Here is a 22,436-nt window from a genome sequence, read left to right on the forward strand (position 1 = left end):
TATATATATATATTACGCTGGCATTTGACTAAAGAATATTATTTTGCCAGTTCATAATGTTTGACATATTTATAGCATTTAATATTATTTCGATATTAATAATGTGAAAATGGTGATAAATAATAAATTACTCAATGATGATGCGGAAATTTCACTATAGTTATATCGTGTGTGAAAATTGATCTCGATTCCATCACGAATGCCGATTGCACAATGCAGCTGGCGGTGACATGTACAATTACATATTCATGCAGACACCAGCGTGTCATCAAGTATCATTTTGCATCTCCTTGTCTATAAAATCTATTGCACTGTTACGAGGCAGATGTGTTTTCCCATGGAAAATAATGTTTTATAATTATTTGAAATAAATTAATGCGTTAATTTATTTATCGTGACATTATTGGATATACTTGGTCGGCTGTGTTTGTGCGATTTGCCTTCGCAAACAACGAATAAAAATGTAATTTTCTTGGCTGCGGCAAAGATACAGTGAGAGCACTATTCGTGTCTTCTTTAAAGTTGAAGGCAAGTACGCCGTAAAATTTAGTTAGCCGAAGTCTCTGTGATCGTTTTTTTTTTTTTTTTTTTACGTTTGTGAATCTTTCAGCAGTTTCTGAGAACATTAGGGAAAACGACAACGATAACGCACGACTTCCGTTTCTTCCGTTTGCGAACGTCGTCGACCAAATAAAAAGCAACGAGGGTAGGCAAGGAAGGACGAGTTATTTTGCCATCGAAAGTTGGAGCTAAGATACACTATAAACAACGTAACTTTGTACATGCAATCCGAAAGAATTTCATATTGGCATAACTGCTGCGCTGAAAATTCAACATTTTCGCTGCTATACAATTTGTGATTCGCCTTAAATAAACTTTCACGATAAACATCCGCTATTTTGAATATCGGTGCGGTATTACATATATCGCACTTTATACTCCTTTTACATGAAATTAATTGCGCTTACTGTTTATCATATGACAGTTTTCATCATTTCCGTAAGTAAACGAATACTCAAAAAAAGAATAAAACTTATGAATCCGAAGCGATATTAATTTTTATGAGATTTTTCATATATTTCGCTTGTAATATATCTTTATCAAAGAAATTTTTAACAAAATTAGACAAATCTAATTTTATATTTTAAAATTATGAAATTCTGGATTTTGAGATTTTTTTACTTTTTATATCTCTAAATTATTAAAATATATTTTTAAGAATTTTTTTAATTCTTAAGTCGCGGGAATTGTTCGATTCTTAAAATCTGACTGTTATATCACGAAGTTCTTGATATCTAAAATTTTTCGATTTGCAAGATTTTTCAACTTCTATATAGATTTCGCCGTCAAGATCTATATAAGATCGTCGTCTTAAAATACGGAGAAAAACTTTCTAGTTTCTTTCGAAAGATGTAAAATACCGATAAAGAAAGCGACTGAAACTTGTTGAAATGGTAGTAGTATGAAATGAGATGGTAGAAGGAAATGATAATTTGTAGAGATTACGAAAGCGAGGCGGGATATTAACAAAAGAAATGTAAAGAAAAAGAAATCATTCTTTTTCTTTGCATTGTCCAACTTTGTCATTTTCTCGCGCAATGAGTAAGATTAAAAATCAGCATGGAATTATTCGCTTCTGTTTGCGTATGTAGGACCACAACCGTTGATTTTGAACTCTGCACAAAGCTAAAGAGAAGAATAAGTGATGGGTAAGGAACGGGGAGTACGAAGCGCTGCAAAACGTAAGAGTTCCGGCATGCCCGATAAGCGGCTTGGAGGAAACACGTCGACGAACCGAATCCTTTTCAACCCCCTTATTCTCCCCTTTTTATGTGCTACGAGCGCATCGATGCAGGTGCATCTACTCTGTCTAGATCGTTTATGTCTGGTAACGGGGAAGGTTGGCGCAAAATAAATCGTCTTTCTTTTGCACGTTCTCTCATTCGTAAAATCGTAAAACATGAAGTCGACGGCGAGATCGATTTTACAAATCCATTCCGCAAAAAGCTAGAAACGCGGGAGTCCCTACTGACTGTAGATCGAAATTTCCCATTGGGATAACTTTGAAAATTCGTGGAAGGGGAAAAGGGCTGTTTTCTGATAGATCTATAAAGATTGTCGATGATGAGAATCGATAGGAGTGTCAGCAAAAGTAGAGCAGATTGATTGAAAAATAACGCAACGAAATAACTTTAATAGAATGTGATAGGAAAAAGTATTTTGTGCCAAATAAGACTTTCACGAAAAGTAATTTATAATAAGCTGTTCAAAATATAAGAATTTCTATTAGAGATTTAGTATTAATAATATTTATTTACTCTCTCTCTCTCTCTCTCTCTCTCTCTCTCTCTCTCTCTCTCTCTCTCTCTCTTGTAATCGTATTTTTTTTCGCTTTTATCTTTTTAGCTAATTGAAAGAAATGTTGGAAATAATTTGTTTGAAATCTCGTGATTTTTATGTAAAGTTGCTGAATACAAGAGATTTGGCATAAAATTCCTCCTGGCATAATTCCCGTTTTTGCCTTCAAGTCGAAACGTGTCCTACAGAAAATAATTCACGTACCAAAATTCGCAAGGATAATAAAATTCTGCTAGCGGGTGGAACTCCAATCTCACCACTCTGGCATATATATTCTTGACTCAGCATTTTTTTTCAGCACCGCAACGTGTTTTCGCCTAGCCAAGCGGCGTAAATACATCCGAATTAACCACTAATGCATTTTTTACCTGCCATGCGTTTGTTAAACGTCTCGTTCTGATTCTGTCAAATAAATTCGGACCCATTTTTCGGATTCTAGTTTCGAATATTAGTTGGTCTTGCGTGAGCAAGCTCTCACGAGATTATATTGATTCGAAGCTCAAATTACATTCATTTCGGTAGTAGAATTCGAGAGAATACAATGCCACTTTGTCATCATTGGATAAATGTGATCATGATTTTATTAAGTTTATTACAGTTCGTAATTTATTACGAAGTATCGGCTTAAATTACATATAAAATGAAATCATCAACATTAACAAGCTAGTTAATTAGTGCTGCTGAAAATGGAATTCTAATTCTCATCAACTATTATGTCGAATACGTATTTTACAAACATTCTCTCAATTTAATACAAACTTTATATATATATATATATATATATATATATATATATATAAATTTATATAGGGAATATATATAATATCTATGAATATCCTATATGTATGTACACTATCATTTATTACAAAACATATTAACTCTATGAATCTGTACCATTTGGTACTGTATATGGAACAACATTGTGGTTTAAATCTATCCTAGTTCACGATATGGTATAATACATTCCACGCTGGTTGTTGCGCGATGGCACGTTAATGAATGCGCTTCGGTTGACGTAATCAGCAACGTAATTGCAAATCCGACGAGAGAGTGAAAATGATAATTGGCCGGCAAAGATTTGCCAGGAAACAGTGGTATCAACAACCGGAGCTATAACGGAACACGATAAACAATGTATCCAGTCAAATATCGATATTCTCGGTATGTATTTCGTGTTCCATTATCATTATTGACGATGATAAAGGTCGATGTTTTTTTACCAGAAAGTAGGTAGGCAAATGTTAAACCGTTTCTAATTCTAATCATAGAATTGGTACAATTTGATATTTTTAAATTAAACTTGAGAAAATTGATCATTCTCTAAGTATATTATTAATATTCTCGGGATATCAATATTTTGTCTTGATACTAAAACACAATATTTTCTATTTATATACGTTGATACAATTGATATATATGAAAATATGTTTTATATAAACCTTAAACCATTCTTAATAGAATTGACTTAAATATATATATATAACTTGCTGCTATTTTTAAATTAATCATTCTCATTATTGTTAATATTCAAAAAATTAATATTTTGTTTTGTCACTTTTAATACTAAGACACAATATTTTTTATTGATTATTACGCATTGATGCAATAATGCAATTGGTATATATGAAAATATATTTACTACATATTATTTCCTCACACTTCAATGGTCATAACTTTTAATAAAATTCTGTATTGCATTATTGCATTATGTATTACATGTTAAGATCTTATATTAGTTATTCTGAAGTAGTAGGAAGCTTTGTGGATGTTTCATTCAGTAAAATAGCCGTGTCAGCAGCATCCTGTTAAATCGGTACGGTGAAAGGTATAAAGATATGAATAAAATAGTATAATCACATACAGAGATATATCTTTACTAAGGGAAGGTATATGTGCAAACAATATAGCGAGTGGTTATATACGGTGTTATTTACTTTCATATTTACATTGCCTTGCTTTAAAAGTGAGATACAAACAAACATCGTCATTTTTTAAAGAAAATGATAAAAATACTTCTTTCTTTAATAAAAATATTCTGACTCAAAAATTTAAAATTAAAATAGATCCAGAAAAGAAAGGCTACGAGAAAGTCAACGCAAGGTGTAAAGTTCTAATAATTAATTCATTTTTAATATTTATCAAATCAATTTAAACATACAAACATTTAATTAGTCTAAATTATTGTGTTTTACATTAAGAATGACCTGATGAAAGTTGAAACGTTTGTATGATTGTATGTTTAAATTGATTTGATAAATATTAAAGCTGGATTAATTATTTGCGTTGACTCGTAGCCTTTCTTACCTGAAAATTTTAATTTCCTTCTTTAATAAAATGTATTTTTAAACACAATTTTTCTAATTTTTAATATAGTTTTATTTAAAGCTTGCAAGTCGTCCATAATTTAAAACACATTTAAAAAGCAGGAAATAATAAAATATTAAATTAAAATTTTTTGACAATTCTATTTTTGAAAGAAAAGAATAATTACTTAGAACAATTTTAAAGCATGAGAATAAATGAATTTTTATTATACTTATTTGCGTTATTGAGTACTATTATACAATAGAAAAGAAGAATGCATGAACAAAAACAATGGGCCCAATTGTGAACTTATAGGTCCCACCGTGGAAATTTGCTTTAATTAGACTTTTAATTAAGAGGGATATAAGTCATTTTTTGCCGAGACAAGAATGCCAAGCACGGCGCAATCATAAATAAGACCGTGGGCAGTTGGCGTTATAGCCACCGCCCGTCGCTGGACAGTGATTTTAAATTACGCGAAACTCATGGAAAATGAAATTTAATTCAATCTTTGTAAGAGCGCTTGAAATTCTCTGAAGAAGAGACGGCAAATCTTTAACATATTTCTCTTTAACATATGTATATACATGATTCACATACTCTTTGTGATTTTATTCCCGCAACGTTATATAATGTAATTAAATAAGGAAGCTTGCATAAAACCGTGCTCTGTCAGAAGCTTTTTTGCAATAATTTATATACGAGGTACTTCATTAGTAAAATATTTTTATAATGAATTCCTTGACAGAACTTGAGATTAATTTTTCTTTAATTAAGTTTGATTGAACGCTCATTTATCGAGAAACTGTTTACTTATTACTTAAATCAATGTTTGTAAAAGTGTTTGGAATAGTCTTATTTTTTTACGTTATAAATTAAATTTTTAAAAAGTTATAAAATAAAAGTTATATAATAAAGTAAATGAAAAGTTTATTAAAAACCAAAACTTTGCTCCTGTACGTTATATTTTATTAGTTTATGTATATTGTATTAGCTTAAATTCTGTAACATTTAATTTGTCGAAAGATTTGGGACTTACTGTAAAATTATTTGATGAAGAAATTTTTAATTATATCTTTACTAGTGGAAAAAAAACGACGACAAATTCTCAAGAGTCTATCACCGAATCATTATTTTCTAACGAGATATTCTGTATACATATACATATTTAATTTGTACATATATGCAAATGCGCGTGCCTCTGATATTCAGAAGGGAGTACGACGTGCGGAAATAATTATTCTCTGATGTTTTCATTATCGTTGTAATATTCCCACGCCATTGCATCTTTCACTTCCCCGTTCTCGCTTCTTTGCACGTAATAACCGCGTATTTCGGAGGCAGGCTTTCGCGTTTACGTAAGCCAAAATATTTCATCTTACGCGAGACGGAGAGAGCCTTTATGTCAAGATGGCAAGGGTGTCCGCGTTGTGAAAGGAATTCACGGGAATCCGCAGAATAATTCGTGTAAAACTTGAAGAAAGGTAACTATGGTGAGAACTTTGCGGGAACCTCCGAAATAGAATATATATAATATAGAATATTATTTTAATTACGTGTCACAAATCTTTTTATTTCATATTTATTGAATTAATGAATATAATCTCTGCAACGCAGACAATATAAAAATAATTACGGACAATATTGAACAATATTAAGATACTTATCAATGCAATTGATACAGTAATTAATTACATGCATTAATGAAAGGTTTTGATAAATTATACACATACACGATAATTAACTTAACAGTTTAAATTGTCTATATATGTTTACATATTAATATTTATGAATCAAATGATATGCTTCGAATATTGAATTAATTGTATAATCTTGTATTTATAATTTTCAATTGTAGAAATTTTCTGATTTGTCATACTTACTTTTATGATGACGTAGATATAAATAGCTTTTGATATTAATTAAATTGCAACGTCATATTCGTTTTGAAATATGTACACATCGAAATGCGTTAATATCGCAACAGAATAATATTTGTTTATTTGACGTTAAGCCGCGCAGATAAAATTGTGGTCAGTCTTCGTTTGTAATAATATATGCCGCGACCGTCATGATACGATGAGTGAAATGATAGAAGACAGAAAATAATATTAAGCGGCGTTAGAATAACGATCGTTATTATTCGTGCAATTAAGTCTCATTGTCACGATTGGTCACACTTGACTACAATATGGGAGCGAATGACACGCGTTAACGCACTGACGGCTTAATTGGTTTCTCCCTCCTTTCTACTACAGTCGTCCCTGGCGCAGCCAGGCATCCACAAATCAATTGCGAAATTCGTGGCCATCATATACGAAGCAATACGATCCTTCAAAATCAATATAGACGAATATCTATGTCGGATCGAATCACTTTTTTATATTTTTTCTCTTTTTTTTTTTATATGACTTTCAAACCCCAAAATTGTGTACGAGCACCATCATTCAACAGGAATTTCGATTTAAATCCAACATTCGTCATTCTATCAAGTTGTCCCTATATATAAAGTGAAGTAAAATGTAACATAATTTCTTGTCAATTATCATATATGTATATATCTAACAAATCTAACAAAACGTTGAGATTTTATTATAACATAAACAAACATTGTAATACAACATTAATTTTGAATGCTTAATTACAAACGTGCTTTTTTATTTAACTTAAGTTAAATTATAATAAATATTTTAAAGATATATTATATTAAATTAAAACAGTAATTGGCTTCATTTCAAATCATGCATGTTTCATCGAACGTTTCTGCTTGTAATATATACAATATCGGTCAAACAAATTGTTATTTTAATAAATACTGGAAAATTGTTCTGTTGTTTCGTTTTATTTATTTTTTGCCTGTAATACTTTTTACAAAAATATATATATAACTTCAATTTATGATAGAATTTGCAGTCATAAATTAGTATTTTTTCTTTATTTTATTATTTCGACTTGTAACATGCATGACAGAATAGAATTAATTGTAGTATAACATTCATGCACATAAGTATTATTAAATGTTTTAATGTTATAATCCATCTTAGATAATTTATAATCCTAAGAGTCCTAGTTCACTTTAAATGTTTCTCTAGTTAGCGTGTGACGCTCTTGTTCCAAACCCGTCAATTTCCATCGTGCGATCGCGACACGATGCGGTATCCAGGGAACATGATACGAGTATTTGTCACTCTTATGGCAATTATGATCTCTCCTAGGATCGTTTATCTCGTTATGATAGTTAGATTATCTCCGTCCAACCACAAGATACATGTGCAGATCTATAAGCGGCGATATCTCTCCGCATCCAAAGCAACCCATTTCAGTCCCCTTTCCTCGCAAATTTGTCTCGCTGGGATTCGGGCGAACCAACATAGCCAGGACTGGCTCATTGTGCTAAATGGACCATGTCATCTAGAAGTGAACCTTTTAGAACACCAGGCGCCTTTTATGCGATATCTCCCGCATTATGTATCTTACTAAAACGCTTATCTCACAAAAATTTTTACGATCTCATAATAAAATACTTTAGATACTGATTTATGTTATATAAGATATTTTATATATCTTATTTACATAATACGTATTTTACATTGCTATCTCATTTTATTACATTTTATTAGATTTATTACAATTATTAATGAAACCTATATTTTTTACTTGACCTAATCAATTTAAAAAAATGGTTTACTACACATTTATGTGATTCGTAATAATTTTTAATTCACATAATTGCTGACTTTGCAACGACGTTTTGTGTTGGTAATCACAAGTAATCACATTCTAGAAAGTATGTCCTTTATGATCGTAAAGTTCTATATAGCGCGTGAAAATGTAAAGTAGCTACTTATGTGAAAAGACACCAAAGCATTAAATGCGAATAATAGCAAATCTTTCCCACTCGGATTAATAGCATACGATTCCGTGAACTGCACTTTGCAAGTCATCAACAGCCGTGTTCGAGTTTGCGAGTCATTACAGATCTTTGACGATCCTAGTAGCAGTCGCACAATGCTCCGAGATGATTTCCTTCCAGTCTTGAATCGCTCAATTTAGTCGGCAGCCGCGACGCTTTAAGTTTCCAGAAACTCCCTAATTTACGCCGGCGTATTTATCTGCCGTTGCAATTAAGAGAGTTGCAATTGCACTTCGCCGATCCTGATCGCTCGTGTGCCAGTGCAGCGAAATTAAACGTCGTCTCTTAAGTTGCGCCTGTTGCGACGATATTTGTGTGCGCCGTATTATAGTATTCTACTTTAAGTTTGCCTGGGATGACCCAACTTTTCGCGAGGTTGCCCTAGAATGCTCGAACCACCAAGGATTGGGTAATGGCTAATTATTTCACGGGTGGCTTGTGACAGATGATATCGCGGGAAACGGGAGCTTCTGCCGACGTTCTTAAACACACTTGTAATTAAACCGGTCTTGATTAGACGCAGATCTATTGGTATCTTATTAAGTGCTCAAGTTTAGTGGAAATTAACGAGTGACCTACTGGAAAGGTTTATTAGAAATATTAACTACAAGTAACTAATAGATATATGTCATCTTTCAACGCTTTCCAACTTTATTTTTAGAAACCGTAGAAATATTTCACAAAGTGAAATATAATCACAAATATTTCAACAAAATTAATTTCGTAAACTGCTCCTTTATGTCGTGAACGACTTGAACATTTAATCGCGTGGAATAAACACATGTGTACCGTTCGCGATTCTGCAACTATCGTTATCGCGTCTGGTAGATTAGATTTAATTCATAGCATTCCCGTCAAATTTGCTATAAAATTACACACGCAAATAAACGTTTGTTATCGTGAACGTTTGTGTGAAATTTCGTTTGATTTCATCGTGCAATACACATTGCGGTTATTTTATATAGAGTAAGCGTGCTGCAGAATATCTCATCAGTACATATTAAATTGTACAGCCGAAATAAAACGGATAACAAAGTGAATTTTTAATCGATTTCTCGTCGATCGATAAATTATTGCTGATCAACTTTGCTGAATTTGCAAAATATAAGATAATTAAGACTAAGTTAATATATGTGACAAACATAGTTCATCTTATATGGAGATCGAGTAAATTTCTCAATAGGCTTTTCCATTAGCATAGAATATGAGATTAAGCTGCAATACTGTTCCGTGTAAAGTATTTGAACGACAAAGCACAAAGCAGCTTAAATTTAGTTACCTTAGACGGGAACACACCATCTTTCCGATTCACGGCATCTCCTTCACTCAATTTCTAGTAACATTATTTATAGCAACATTATTTATAGCATTTAATCAAATAATTTAAAAAATTTATTTTATTTATATTCACAATCATTCGACCAAAATCGCATCATTGTTTTTAATTCTCTGTAATCTGGAAACTTGTGCGTAAACGTTCTACACGCAACTCCAAAACTGTTAAGAAAAAATAGAGATATATCTTTCACTAGCATTATCCGAGTAATCCAAATGAATTCGGCACGCTTGTCGAAGCACAAGGAAACAATACGAACGATAGAGCACCAAAATACAAAAGAAACTTATTCTAACGACGATTCCGAATGAAATCGCTCTACACGTACATACCGCACGATCTCAAGTTTATACGATCGATGCCAACCATTATCGATTCATTAGCACTTGGTTGAATAATCGTTACAAATAAACCTGCTTGCGGTACGTAGTAATCTTACGTGTTCTTCTCCCCCTCGAGAAAAAGAAAAAGAAAGAGGCTGTCCGTTTGATAAAGTGCTATCCGCCTCTCTCCCTCTGTCTGTAACGGTTCACTGCTTTCTCCAGTTTTCCAATAATTGGGAAAAATTTCTTCGACGACCGATTTACATTAATATCACGACTATCATATTTTTCTGTCATGTTTCATTTTTATTGCCATTACTGGCGGGTGTACCGTCTCGGGAATTCATATCGTCGATTTGACGAGTTTTGACGATGAAAATCACCCAAGAGATGAGAAGTACGCAGGCATGTGATATACACTGATATATAATTTTATACGCAGGACAAGTAGTTCCCGTGTATTAAACTTTACTGTTTCAAATGTCGTATTCAAACGTCATCGCGCTGCTCATAAATCGCGAAGAATTTTTGCGATCTTCTCTCTATAATACGCTTGAGTTTCTGGAGGAATCCTTTCACATTCGGAATTCATATACCTCTCATATTCGAAATCGACTGTGCATTGATCCGCATTTTTATAATCCTCTCGATTAAAGTTTAGCTTGGATTCGATGAATTCAACTTTTACAATCGAGAAGCGTAAGTAGCATTTGGATAAACTATAGTTACAAAAATCTAACAATAAGTACAAAGTAAGTTGTTTAGCTACATTAGTTTGAAACTGTTCCAAAAATTCCGATTGTAGTATTTGCTTCTACGAACTCAAGGCAACTTTGCGCGTTATATTGTACTTTTCCGAATTTAAACAAAGTAGGTTTAGTGGGTCATTTGCTGGCTAAAGGTTGCTTGAAGAATCACTAAAGGCGCCAAGCGTCGCTTTTAAAGGAGGAAGTAAAGTAACCATTATTTAAGCGCTTCCCAACCAAATTATTTTCTTTGAGCACGCAATAAAGAGAAACGACACTTTAGGTAAAACGCCAAACCTATTTCGTGGCTCTTTTTATATTTTTTAAATAGCGCTATTTACTTCTGAATAAAAAATAGTAAAAATCAAATGAAGAGCAGAATAATTTATTTACATATTAAAATATCAGTGTATTTTAAGTTATAATATTTGATTAAAATTGTGTGAAATTTCTGGGAAATAGAAAAAAAATAGTAAATAATAAAAATTGTTAGTTTTGACATCATTACACATTGCTGTAATTAAGAAAAAATTTTATGAATTGCAAAATAGAATGGACTAAATTCTTAAGCTTCTCTCTCGAACAATAACTATTTAAAAATTAATAATAAGAACATACGTATATAACAAAATAAAATGCACTTTTATATAAATAATATGTTTAATAACGACATTGTTTAAATAAAAATTAATGATTTTTTTTTTAAAAAGATCTGGTATACCTTATAATGTACACTTATATTTAATTTATCTTATAAATGTTTTACTTTGAAAGTCAATCATAGTTGAGAATTTGTGTCATATATTCTAGAATAAGTAAAAATTTTGACATACATTGTTTCTTAATTATAAAAATTTTTCAAACGTAAAAATATCAAATAATTTCGGTAAAACTTTAAGATTGCAATTTTTAGATTTAACAAAATTTTATACTTTTAAAAAATTTAATTGACATTTAATTATTACGAAACACGTGACTTTTGAAAAAATATATCCCATAAAAAAATTTACATATTTCTGCTGAACTATAAATTATATTATTATTTGTAAATTTTACGGATTGTAATTTTCGGAAAAATAAAGTTTGCTCGTTCCGCTATATAAATATACATCTTGTTACATAGCCGAGCGAGAATTTATATGCAATGTAAAGACTGCATCGTATCTGCATCAAAAGTCAAATACTTTTGGATCGCAGACGAAACTTGCATCTAGCCGCGCAATCAGATGCAGCTACGTTGTAATATACGTATAAAGATTTTTTTTATGTATGTATGTGAACACGATCGACTTTTCAAGTTATAAGTACAAATAATTAGCCCCGAAAAATTACATATTATGTGTGACAGGAAATAACAGGAAATAACATCAAATCGAATACTTTAATGTACATACAAATGACGTTTCAAATGTTTCAAATGCCGCTGATGTCACGCAAGAACCATTTATTTATCATTTGTACGCTTTAATGCATTCGCGATGAAGTGAAATCTCTCTCATTGGTGCATCATTCTTGTAATGCGTGACATTTAATAGTAATGAAATATATAACGTGTCGGTTTGCACAATTTTCACTGCGTTTTGCATATTTCACCACAAATTTAACGATATTTTCAGTCTCTATGTGTATAATATCATGGAATATTTAATATTCTTATATATAGATAAAATCTTTATATATAGATGTAATCACAAATTTATACTTAATTTTTAAATAATCTTGATTAAGCTTAGATTAAATTTAGATTAAATGTGTGCATGTAACTCTCCCCCCCCCCTCTCTCTCTCTTTCTCTTTCTCTACCTCATTTTGCTTGCTCTTTCCTCTTCCTTTTTCTTCTTTTTTCTCTCTCTAAGGTTTTAATCAAATATAATAAATTTTAATTTAAAAACTTAAGAGCATATTTAAATACGTTATTGTATTATACAAATATTAATAAAAACGAATGCAATTTAATAAATGGAATTTGTTGAAATAAATTAGAAAACGCGACATTCATACGTATATATTAATCCCAAATTTAAATCAAGCTATCGTAAAAAATGTTAAACAGTAATCAATTAGAATTGAAATAGGACACGCATTTTATATAAATAAAAAAAATGGAATTCGAATAAAATTTAAAATTCGCACTGTTTCAAAGTAAATTAATATAATTTAAATACAAAGGTGGATTTGAATGAAAATTCTGTTTAAATTTATGAAATACCTAAATTGAGATATTTAAATGTATAAAAACATAATGATATGGTTTATTAATTTTCTAAAAGTGATAAATGAGTACACATATGTAAATAGTAATCAAATTGACCATTTTGATACATAATCTCGTTGCGATATCAAAAGCAGCGGTAATAAATGAAGTTTTGTTGGTAGGGCGTGCTGATATGTGTGCATTAAAAAAGGAAAGATTACAGTAAACTCTCTGAATGGGATCGGCGATAAAGAAGAAACGAAACAAACGGGAACGGTCGACGTAACGAACCGTCAGCGTGCGTCTGTCGCCAACGGCATGCGAATTAATCCGATTGCTACGGTCACTGTCCGATTATTTCCGGTAATCCCCAATACGCGTGTAATGAACCACGTCGCTCGAGTTTGCACGCTCTAGCGTTAACGAAGGACGCTCCACGCGTCCCAGCTGCAACCCGCGAACTTCGCTAATTTTGAAGGCTTACGCAAGTGCATCGTGCCACATGTGACTCGAGTCACGCACGATGCTAAAAGACGAACGAGGAATAACTAATTAACCCAATGAGCGTTTGCGTTTCGAATGCTGCTAGATCAATGTTTATTTCCTTAAATTGCGATTATATGGAGTAGGTGTCTACTTGTTTTTCTTTTATCTAATGTTAAGGTGGTTGTGTCGCAAAATGACTATTCTTAAGATTTGTTTGAAGCTTTTAATATTTGACGATATATTCTCTATACATAACGTATCATTTTGAAGGGGAGAGTAACCAATATATTTAAAAGATAATTGCATCTGAAGTTAGTACTTTTAACATGTGCTAGATAAGGGGCGATATTTTTAATTATAGCGCAAAAACGGTATTTAGAAATTCGCTCAAAAACTAAGGGAGAAATAAATATAAATAAATATATCCTCCTAAACCAAAGAAAATGGGCGATAATTAAAACCAGGCAAATATTAATTATAAAACCTTAAAAAGTTGTTTCACTAATATCCACTTCACTTATCAATTCATTCTCAAATATCGGCGCAAATACAGTGGGAAAATAAAAATTACTGTGGGGGAAATAAAAATTACTGTTCCAAAATTGCGATCTGTAGAAATTTTTGAACAGTAACTTTTTTTTTATCACCGAACGGTGCTCCCCTCCCCCCTCCATAGGCCGTTTCAAGGTGCGATACACCTTAACGATAATCAATTTTAATAATTAATAGCCTAATAAAATATAAAATTATTGTAATAGTATTTCTATTTTCACACGAACAATAAAATGAGTTTTCGCGTAGCAATTATATCACAATGGCTATTTCGAATGTTTGAAAGGAAATGTAAATTGCTCTTTGTAGCAACGTCGAGGATAATTATGTTATTATTATGGAATTACGTTCTTGTCGAGTTGAGAGAGATTTTGCTCTATAGGTTAGTAATTTATTGGTGAAATATGGTCACATCGGGTCGCGACGATAAACGGATTCATATGTGTGTCAAAATGTATCGTTGAATGAACGCTACCATAATGAATGCGGACTGGTTGCATTATAATAAACGTCAAATTACATTTGCTTCAGAAGCGAATACTTCAGGATATAATTATCGCGTTAAAGTTACGAGCGAGACTGTTTATACGAAACAACATAAGTTGTAAGGAAGTAATAGTTTATGAATAGACGCGCAACTACGCGATCAATTATAATATTAATATTATCAAATATCATTTATATACAAATCTCTAGTTAAACAAGCGTTTATCCAAATTAATATTGATTATCTTGTATTAAACTATTATATTCACACTCATATACATTGACAAACAATTTAAACTTATTTATCTCCAAACGAAGTAATATTGATTGTTAACATCCTTTTTTATTTTTAAGTATTAATTTAAAAGTTTCTGCATCTCCTTGAAGTATTCGATTTTGGGTTTTTATTCTTTAATCACAAAATTAGCCGTTACTTATTATCACTATCATGTTAATAATTTTCCTTATTTGTTTTATAAACAATGACATGACGGAAAATACAGAGACATCGAGTGGCTTGTCACTCGGTGCGATTGACTCGCGATTTGATAAATCCTATTTGCTCACATACGCGATTTTTCGCATTTAAAGAGCCGAAGAAGACTCCATCTAGTGATTAAGAGATCTTTGATCATCAGCGCCGTTCGGATCCGGCAATAATCTGTAGATCCCATATATCAGTGAATATATGTATGGATCCCTCAGACTGGAGGTTAGATATTAGGTTAATAATCTTAACCTAATTCCGGAAAATAATCCATTATTATAAAAACCTCATGAGAGATAAACTCTGTCCCGTCTTGGGATGTTGCGCCATCGAATGAATGAATGTCTTTGTTATAAAAATTATGAGTTTGTTTAAATTGCAAGATATTCTCGATTTTCTTAAATTGTAGTTCATGAATTTAAGAAAATCACAATTTTTATTGTACTCTTCTAATGATTCACTTTGTTTATTGGAAAATTTATCTAATTGTGGATCTTCTTTTCTTTCTAGAAAAACTAAAGTTCTAGAAAAATTAAATACTCTATTATGTTGAATAAATCATCACATATAGTGGGTGAATTGTAGAATATTTGCAACATCTATCGCAAAGAGTCTTGCGGAAAAGTATTTCTACGTACATCATACCATGAAATATATATTATGATCAACATTATTTCTGCTACGATAATATTTGTGTGTGTGTGTTCTCGTTAATCTGTTGAACGTTTTAAGATCCGCATAAAAAATGTTTAATCTAACTATAAAATAAAAATAATTATACATAAATGCAAATGTAAATTTCTAATTTGCATTTATGTATAATTATTTTCACATATACGTATTTGCGTATTGTGAAATTATTTCATCTGTTATTTTAATAATGTATTTGGCAATCTTTATATATTTTTTTAAATAGAATTCATAATATATTTTGGGTTTATAAATGATTTAAAAAAAAAGGAGATTCTTTATTTAATGAAATGACCCATTTTATTTCTCTTAAAACGTAAAAATTTGATAAAAAGAGAAAGAGAAAGAGGGGAGAAGAGGAAAGAAAAGTGAAACAATAGTGAATGAATTTACATGAATACTTCTTCGATCAAAGTAATGTAAATTTTATCTTTTGAACGCTAAATCTAATATATGTATGTGTATGTGCCGTAATAGTTCACTTATTGAAATTACTTGCAATGTAAGAAACATAATGTTTGATTTACATGCACATTTATTTAAATATTTCGACAGCGCACGATGCTCTTCCTACGCAAATAGCATTACATATAGAAGCTCGCTGTGCATTCACAGGATGAATTTCGAACTGAAATTGAAAATGTCGTAAGTCGCAATTAGTTGCGTTATTGATCAAACATTAATTTTTTACTCTTATGAATAAATAATGATTATTAACTTACATTATCGATTTATGATACAATATCTATATTTATTCGCACGATTACTATGGCAATATACAATAGGAATTACAGATCGTTTTATCTCGACATTTTATAGACAATAATTCTCTTTCTTACTATTAATTAAATGCTATTTAATTTTGAATGTATCTCGTGTTGCACATTGATTTGCTCGCTGATTAAAACGTAATTACTTATTGTTTCGAAAAGAGCGAATTATTGGATCGAATGATACAATTGATTTAGGTAATGTATAGCTGCATAATGTAACAATTACTGCATTATGCAGTAATTGTTTATTAATGAGGTTTTTTACACGAAATAATGCATATTTGACATCAGGATACATTTTAAGTTATTAAATATTTCATAACAGCAGCCACGTAACGCTTGTTTTTACTGTACAGCTATTATGATGCATAGTAGACAAAGATCTCTTTGTTTCGCGAACTGCATACAAAATTCGAACGTAATGAGCACGAATGTTCCGGATTTGTCGCATTACTTTTTAGAACATCATCAGCAAATAGGAGACTATCATTTTATCAACAATTTGTCCATACTTCAATATCAACTTTTGTGATCAATAAAACTCGTGAATATGTGTAGTGATTAGTTATCGAAGCAAAATCTTCGCGTAATTTATTCGAAATACAGGTTGAAACGATAAGAAACGGAGATTGTAAATAAATACGCTGTTATAAAGCGATAATCGTTGCTTTAATATACGAATTTGTGTGTACATATATTATACTTCACATCATACATACTTACAATTAAATTTTTTACAGATTGAAATATAATTTAGCTGTTCCTTTTTTGAATAAAATATAGAGCAATACCGAAACTTGAGTAATACACATATAAGAGAAAACCTTAATATATCGACGACTTATTAATAATAAATAGACGCCATTAGAGATCAGTATCGAGAGTGCAGTATAAAGTATCGCACGATCGTATAATTAATTGTATTTTCGCGAGTGAGTGCAACGAAGGAACTTATAAAGAGGAAAAGGAGGTCTGGTAAGCATCAAATCATAGCAGAACAATTTATTATTTATTATTTATTATTTGTTATGAAATCAGTCGGTTACAATCATTATGAAATCAAATAAGAGATAGGTACGTTTCTAAATGTGTACCTATTCTGTTCCTGTAACCTATTCTCCTATGTATAGTCTCCTATTATGCACAATGACAATATAACCTTAATGATATTAAAAGTTACAAAATATGTATAAATTTATGATTTTTTACACTTGTTGTACATACGATATGTTATAGTTTATACTAACATTTAACTAAATATATATAATTATTAAATATAATAATTATTAATATGAAAAAGAAAATAACAGCCGAAAATATGAGAGAGAAAATAAGAGTTAGTAAGCATATAAAATATTTTTTGTTATATTTAACTAAATATACATATGTATATTATTAGAAAATAAAAGAAAAAGAATACATATTATATATTAATATGTAAAATTTTTTTTATTTTGCGTAAACTTGACTATGGGACATTTTTCCTCATTGCGTAACGAAAATATGCACGAATTGCATATTATAAATTGATATCGATAACATCATCAAATATTTTATTAAAAGAAAATATATGAATAAGCTTAGAGAGACAGAAACTGACAGATATTATTTAAAATGCAATTTATTAATTTGGTAAAAAAGTTCAAATTAATAATCATAATAGCTTTCTGTATTAATAAAATAAGTTTTACTGAAATAAATCTCAATATGTCAAGTGCAAAGTTTAATTTAAATATTAATAATTTATATTTAGCTCGTATATTTATCGCGAATGTAATGCCAAATATTTTATCATGTAATTTAAAAATTTATTTATGCGACATAAAAATAATACTCAACATATTACGAATTGGACATTAAATATACAAAATGTATTGATATCTTTGGCATTATAAACAAAACAGAAGCTTAAATATAAGTAATGTTTAATACAGATGATAAATTATTGTTTCTTTATTGCTAATGTATTTCAAAATATTATTTTCATTAAATTATGAAGATAGTAAACAATATATATATATAGTCTGAATTATGAGTTTATTATATTATCAGAAATGAACTATATGCATTTTTCTCTTTCTTTGTCTTTCTTTCTTCCTCTCCCTCTCTTATCTGAAAATATAAACAAAACATAAATATAAATTATATTTGTGTGCAAACATAATTAAGAGAGTCTAACGAAACTAATTTAGTAATGAAAATATTATGAGAAAAATATATTTGTTGTTTATAATATTTAATTGCCAATGATGCATCAGTAGATATATATGAGAGAGAGTGAGAGAGAGAGAGAGAGAGAGAGAGAGAGAGAGAGAGAGAGAAATAATTTTATTCAATTTGATAATTAATCTTTTATAATATGTTTTATAGAAACTCTATGATTATTTTAAAAACATCTCCCAGAATTTAAAGATAGGTGTTTTACCTTAACTTTATTTTTATTGCTTGTGAACCATATGGCAGTCGTCGCTTTGCTCTCGCCTTTATCGCAATTCGGTTTGTTCTGCCAACCGCAAACTTCATTTACCCGCTCGAAGAATCGCGAATCTTTTACGACACTTCGGAGGGTGTCGCTACGAATCGAAGTTCGACGCATTCGGTGGAAAATCATGCTTACGACCTTCCTCAGAAAAATCGCACCGTTGCGTAGTCGAGACGGGGCGATTCTATTCGAAGAAATCGGCAATTCGAATCGCTGCCACATTTTTCTCATGGAATACGAAGCTCCCTGCGACGCATGACTCGCGCTTTTTTGCGAGTCGAGGAAAAGTCGAAAAGGGCTTTCTCTTGATCAGGAAACTCTTGCAGCCTCGATGTTTTTCAACGAAAGATTGCGAAAGGTAGCAAAAGACGCTAAGTAATTTTTTGTATTACGTCAAAAAAGAATCCCGATTCTCCCGGCTTACTCAGAGAGTTTTGATTGAATTCTATTCAATCGGATTAAATAGACATTGTTTTACTTTACAGATTTTACTAAATTGAAATAATTGAAATAAATTAGACATCCTTTACGAAAATATTAATGTACTTACAAAACGTATAATTTAAGAATACAAAATTTAATGTTTTATTAATTAATATAATTGATTGCAGATGTTTTGTAAATTAATAAAAATCGAGAGATTGAGAAACGTTTTTTTATAACATAATCATTAATCATCATATATATCATAATCACACTCGTATATTGAAAATAATTTTTGATCCGTTAACGTGCATCTTTATAAAAAAAAATTGATAAGCACTTGAATATTTTATAAGACCGTAATAATATTTGATCAAAAGGAATTTATAGTTGCATTAAATTATTATATGACAAAAATTAAAAATGTAATAGAATATGCAGAAAAACCAAGTAGTAAAATTACGACAGAACTGTAGAACTGTAGAATTATTAAGTAAGCTTCAAAAAGTTTTCGTTAAATCAAGCATAAATTTGAAATTATTATTATGAACGAAATTACTCATTTTCATACGATATTTTTTTTTGAAAGTATATTATTATAGTTAATTCAAGTGGAAAGTTGTCAGTTATCTTATGCTTTGTCTCTTCAACTCTGAGACAACTGACAGTTGTAGCGTACCTTCAGATAGTCCGTCAGCCATGTGATATTTGCGCCGTCTTGTCTAACAAATAAATAATAAAAGTTCCGCAACTTGATTTCATGGAGATGTCGAGACTTTTCTTCGCTTACACTTTATTTTAAACGCTCGACCTGTTTACGTTTTCCACCCTCTTTTTCTTTATCGCGTCTTCTACTTTTTAGGTCAATGCTTTTTATAACCCCGTTACTTTGCAAAAGCGACGATGCTTAATCTGCGTTTATACGTTGAAAGAAAAATCCGAGTGATGCTTTGAATATGATTAAATACCGAACGCTTTTAATTCTTTAAATCCAAGAATTATGTGGATTTATTTGTGATTATGTGTAAATTGAAGAATTGTACATATGATAATTATTATATATATATATATATATATAACTTTACAATCTTTATTATACGGAATATATTCCAGAAAAATCGATAAAATTCCGAAGCACATTTCTTATATCAGAACGAAGAAGAAGAGTTATGCGGATTCAGAACTATTTCCCACACGTGTGATTTTAAATTATGGAAATGTCGCTTGTCATAATAGAATATTTCTGATTTTCTCTACTTACATTAACCTCTCAATTTTATCGATTTATGAAACATCCACGTACAACGGCACGATGTTAACGTTCTTATTTTACTTGGTTAAGTTTCTTGAAGGAAATATATTTTGCAACGTTCGCGTATGCACACCACGATGCAACGTCGCACGAATATACCTAATACAAATCAGCGTGGCGTTTGCAGCTTCCCCTTGAAAAGTTAATAGAGCTTGTGTCACTTCTAACACGGTTGCTTAAATGTAGCTAGCTTACCCGCTCGAATAGACGCAGACGTTGACGTCTTGTCGCTTCGCCAAGTCGAACAGAATGTCGTATTATCTTTTGAATGAAGTTTCGTTTCTCAAGTCTGCGGTTTTGCCGTCTTTTGTCATGTTCTTCTACGGTGAAATCTTCTTGGAAAAAGTTTGACGAGCCAATGTGTTCCAAATATTTTCCACCAATCCACAAAATGCTCCACAAAATATCGCGGTAGCTTAAATTGAAAAAAAATATCATTGTGTTACGTTTTATTTTTTTTCTGTTTTAAATTTTTACCTTTAAATTTTTTATCTTTATTTTTATCCAATTTTTATTAAAAATTTTTTTATCTTTATTGCCGTATTATCTCTATTACAGAAAAATAACTTTTTGTAACGTTGCAATGCATTTAAATTATGTATTTACACACAGAGTAAAACTAATGGATGACGCCACTTTATATTGAAGTTGTCGTGATTATGTTTGTAATAACGGACTACACAACTACACAGAAAATTATTTTTGAAAGCTATGTTGTTTTATAATATATAAAGAATACAATTTTTACCAAGTATAACAATTAAAGAAAAAATATCAATTTTTTTTTAATTTAAAAAGAAAGAGAAATATTATTAAATCATGAACTTTTGAAGGAGTTATATTTGAAACTTTTATTAAAACAGATACATTACATTAATTTCCATCTATATCTAGTTTAAATTTATTAGGTATTAAATTTTGACTTACAGTACTTCCAAAATAATCAGCTTACAAAAATGCCGTGCACTCGACGCTGCAAAAAAAAGAATAGGAAGGACAAGCTGAACTTTTTTCCTATCAGCTTTCGCCTCTGCGTTTTTCGTAAAAAGCTCCGAAAAAAGCTGCTACCACGCTGCTATGTTAAATGTAATTTAGTTATTTACATCACGTGAAAGGCGATCTCTACAAAATGATTAGATCACGTTCGAACGCATAAAAGTTGTACGGTCAGAGACGCGAGCTTTCATATGAATTAGAACGATATATAAATTTTAACTCCATAGATTATATAATGGTTCCATGTTGCCATTTCAGCGGTCTCGATTGATGTCGTTAAATCCCGGTATCGGCTTTCGTTTTTTGTTTGAGCGTAACGTTTTGATCAAAACGTGCAACTGAAACGGGCTCAACGTGCGCTAAATTCATCGTCATGTTTCCGGTATTATTTATTTCTAAATGGATTATATGCTTTTATACCAAAAACTCATAGCCCTTCAAACTCGATGGCTGTATCTATTATACATGTGATTTTTTTAAAACAATAATAATATTGAAAAACTACAAAGTGCATTACAATTGTATTAATGTAAATCTGTTGATGGGATTGACTCTTATGTATTAAAACAAATATAT

At 30.7% G+C, this 22,436-nt stretch overlaps 1 protein-coding gene across 1 annotated transcript in view; it reads left to right on the forward strand.

Annotated features, from left to right (window-relative positions):
* Positions 1 to 22,436, forward strand: part of LOC108752198 (lachesin) — a 393,798-nt gene that overhangs the window by 219,494 nt on the left and 151,868 nt on the right. The gene's annotated exons all lie outside the window — the stretch shown is intronic.

The sequence above is a fragment of the Trachymyrmex septentrionalis genome, unplaced genomic scaffold (assembly GCF_001594115.1).
Source record: "Trachymyrmex septentrionalis isolate Tsep2-gDNA-1 unplaced genomic scaffold, Tsep1.0 scaffold59, whole genome shotgun sequence".
In the NCBI taxonomy this organism is placed as follows: Eukaryota; Metazoa; Arthropoda; class Insecta; order Hymenoptera; family Formicidae; genus Trachymyrmex; species Trachymyrmex septentrionalis.